Consider the following 4,345-nt stretch of genomic DNA (forward strand, 5'->3'; position numbering starts at 1 on the left):
GGCTGTGCAATGACGTCAGCCAGTGCCTTCAGTACCCTTGGATGGAGCTCATCCGGGCCTGCCGACTTAAACGCATCCATTTGATCATGTTACAGTAATACCTAAAGGAATGGATCAAAGATGTCCCTCAATTTTGCTGTGAATTATTGCGTTGACTTGATCTCAACACTGCAGTAGAACAACACTTGTGCAAACCACTATGGACTGAACCAATCCCCTCGCCCGAGAAAATTATCGGGCTTGACATCAGTATAATATTTGTTATTTGCCAGATGCTTCCAATGTTCTCAGCCTTGAAGGGGGATGAAGAAAACAGTCTCTGCCCCTTCTGGGAGACAACACAGAAACACATAACACAGGAAAGACCAGTAGAAGACCTTCACTCAAAATGGTACTTAACAGGAAATCTTTATTAGTCTTTCCTGGATTAGCCCTAAAAGTCTCTAGGGAAGAAGAGTAGGCAAGGTTGGAAGTAGCTGAAGGGAGGCAAGTGTTTGACACCCAAGAGAGAGACTATGACAAGCAGGAAGACCTACCTAGAAGAAGACATAAAATAAGGAAGCAAACGAAGTGGATAGCAGCATTGTTTGAACATAGCAAATGGCACGTGAAGAAAAGAATCAGTACATAAGCAAAAGATTGTGGTTGGGTAGACCCTTAACAAAGACAAAGAGGACAAAGAGCTTGAGTGTCACATGGAAGTCAGTGAAGGAATGTGATTAAGAGAATCCCAAGACCAAGTGGAGGGTGAAAGAGAGAATTTGAGGTGTAGCATTGTTGAGTGGACTACTGAAGACCCATACACGTGCTCCGGGGTGGGGAACACACATTTTAATTAGAGCAGCTCTTGGGAGCCGCTCTAATTAAAGTGCCCGCAGTATGTCGCGTGTGCAGCATCTTGTGTTTCAAAATGGCGGTGGGGGCGCTTTAACTAAAGCTTGTTCGACAAGATTTATTTAAAGCTCCCCAGCTGCCATTTTGAAATGTGGGGACATGGACTACATGAGGCGGTCCAGCAGAGTTGAATAATCTAATCAGCACGCATCAAAGCACATGCAAAAATGCCCCTGCAGATGAGCAGGGTCAAGGGCAGGAAGAAAGGGGGTTGTAGTGCCAAGAAACAAAAAAGGTGAGAGCCTAGGCAAGAGATTTAGCAGTAAGACTGAAGAAGAAAGGGCTCATGTTAAAAGAATAGCTCATCAAAGGTGTCAGCAGTGTGAGTAGGGAAGAGCTGCAGAGAGGAGCTTGACATGGCAGTGAGCAAGAGAAATCACGAGAACATCAAGGATCCGATTCTGTCTCATGGATCCCAATGACAGCAGAGGGCCATAACAAAGGAAATAAGGAACTTGTCATGTCATTTTTAGATCTGTTCAAAATATAACGTGTCACTTCCTGCCAAGCGACCCCTGTTTCTTCTCAGATGGAATTTTGCATTGGGTCAGGAGTTTGAAAAGCTCAGAGCGAAACTCAGGCAGGGCATCCACATTTTACCTAGCTTGGGATTGAAACCCTGCAAAACTACTACTGTTCTCATGGTTTTTAAATGGAACCATAGCCTGGCCTGGATCGGCTGGAAACTTTCATACATGTTTATCTGAAAAGCAATTCAAGTTCACATGAAACATGGGGGACCATACAGACAAAAATGGGCCAGATGCCAGGACTTGCTATGACACCTGGCAAGTTAAATTAGGCTTTGTGTTTCATTTAGAAAGTTTTAGCTGAGTTTCTGAGCTCAAGGACCAAATAGATAAATGCCCATTTTTCCTTTCCACAATATAGCCCTTTGTCTAGTCTAGCCAAGGTAACTAGGGGGACTGTCTGATACAGTGTGTTATGTTTGAAGGGGAAATACAACATTTTTTATTCCTTAAGTTTCACATAAAGGTAATATAAATGAGCATACAGATTGTGGAATGGTTCATATTTTACATATTCAAGCTCCAGTAATAGGTGGGAACAATATGAATTGTACCTGTGTACTGAACGAGGTGTAGTGGTGCAGCCTGGATTTGATAACACTCCTCATTTTATAAGCTCTATGACACATTCATTTACTGTTTTCATTTTGGAGACTGCAAATGGTGGATTGCAGCTTCAAGATCAAAACAGAGGTTAAAACAAAGCTATTGATTGTTTTTCCTGAAATGTGAATATCTTCATGTGTTTAAGAGTCACTTCCTCTGTTACCCAAAAATAAAGATTGCACATTGCTTTTAGAGGGGAATGATGATTCAGTGGTTAGGCATAGGAGCTGGGAGACCTGGCTTCAGTTCTTTGATCTGTAGTTGATTAGTTGTCTGATCATGGATAATTCAACTAAATTCAAATCCTGAAAGGCATTTAGGCACCTACCTCTCAGTGAAATGCTTTTGAATATCTTTGTCTTAGAGGATTGAGCTGCCGAGAAACTATCTGCAAAAGGGGGAGAATGGTATTTAGCTGCCTCACCATGGTGTGGTGAAGTTAAATTCACTGAAGAGTATATTCACTACAACAACGATTAAGTAGTTGTGATAGAGAGCTCCATTCTACCTGCTAAATTTATTAGATTAGAAAATAACACTCATTAGAAAGGGCTTAAAGGGAGCTTGTTAGCAACATTCATATACTCTATTTTATTTCATCACCCCCTTACCCCTCCCCATGCCCCTAAAAGACAGGAACCTCATTCGGGAAAGGGAGAATGAAGACAAGATTTTTCCAGATTTAAGGAGGCTGCATGGAGCGGGGACAGAGTCTACTCTTCAGCATCATTCATTCTCTTCTTGCAAGCCCCACAGCTCCAACTTGAACCCTGTTACAACTGCTGCTGAATTGGCAGCAAGCTTTTGGCTGGGAAGAAAATTCAGCAGCAGCTGTGACAGGGATAGTACTTGAGCTGTGGCATTTGCAAGGGGAGCAAATGATGCTGAGAAATGGACTCTACCCCTCCTCCATTCCCCCAGGAAGGCAGCACAGCCCGTGGCAGCCATAACTGGAACTCCACGCCTTCATTCCAGCATGGAAATTGGCTTTTTCATTTAAAACATGCCCCCCTAATATTGGTTAATTTTGGGGGGAAAGGTGCATGTGATGCGTGAATAAACGTGGTAATTATCTTCTTTCATAAAAGATGGACAACACTTTTGATGGGTAAAAGACTTACGGTGCTGTTTGATGCCTTAGAGGTCCAGTTTGCTTAGGTATGTTCTGAAAGCATGCTTAAGCTATGTCTATCTAAATTCTTCCTGCTATATAGCTTCAGTGAATTCCTCTCCTTTGCTTTCTGTTCTTGAGTCAAGCGGCTGTGAGTAAAGTCATGTCTGTATTGGTATATTTATACACCTGTATGTTGCTCTGAGACCCTGTTGAATAAATATAGGAGAGAAAATATTCCTACTATGCAATGCAACATCAATGTAAGAAACTATTGTTTAACAGAGTGCCCTGTTTTCAGTTTCTACTCACAAAATCCTGGTAGGGTTTAGAAATGGTAAAACTATTTGTATTGATAAAATGATAAATTTGAGACCTGATGAAGAATGTCTTGCATTCAAAAGCTTGTCTAACTCTATACAGTTGGTCCAATAAAAGATATCACCCTAAGAAATTCCTGCCTTTCATGTAGTGATAAATTGTTCAGGCAAAATTAGTTAGTTGCTTGTCTACATATTATTGGTAAATATTTGACAAATATGTTTGTGCAGCCATGTTGTAGCCTATTAGGACATTCACAGACTGTCATTTGTCTTTCCTTTGCATTTTCAATTTACACCATGGGATGAGTAAGTCAAGGCACATCATGTGATTTCTGTTTCTTCAGAACTTTTGCCATGAATTCTGGATTCCTGCCTTTCTGTACAAATAACTGTATGTGCCCTAAATAGGAACATTCCCATGGCAAACAACAATTTTCAGAAATCACCTTGTGTGTACAAGGAAACCCTTTTTATTGATGTTCCTGGAAAGATAAAGCAAAGTATGTAAGTGGATCAATCATTTTTCCACAACTCAAGTGAATAATCTCCAACATTGTCTTGCAATAGTTGCCCACATTTGAAACGGGATGGTATAGAAGTTCACATGCGCTAGTTAGCTGGAACTTTTTAAAGGCAGTATATTGAATGGATCAAATTTTGTTTTCATTTGCAGCAATGTAGATTTGGAGTTACTCCTAATGTGAATGACTGCTCCAGATTCACAGCAGCATAGTAGAAAGCAGAAACAACAAAGACTTTACTAAGGATTGTTTGCAGGAAATAGGAACTAGCCTGAGCCAGTGAGGGCCAATGTTTTTGTCAGGTGTGCTGCAAATTAGCCCCCCATACTCCCTGAGTGCCACTGTGCTCACCTTTCCCTA

This window comes from Alligator sinensis, unplaced genomic scaffold (assembly GCF_000455745.1).
Source record: "Alligator sinensis unplaced genomic scaffold, ASM45574v1 scaffold445_2, whole genome shotgun sequence".
In the NCBI taxonomy this organism is placed as follows: Eukaryota; Metazoa; Chordata; order Crocodylia; family Alligatoridae; genus Alligator; species Alligator sinensis.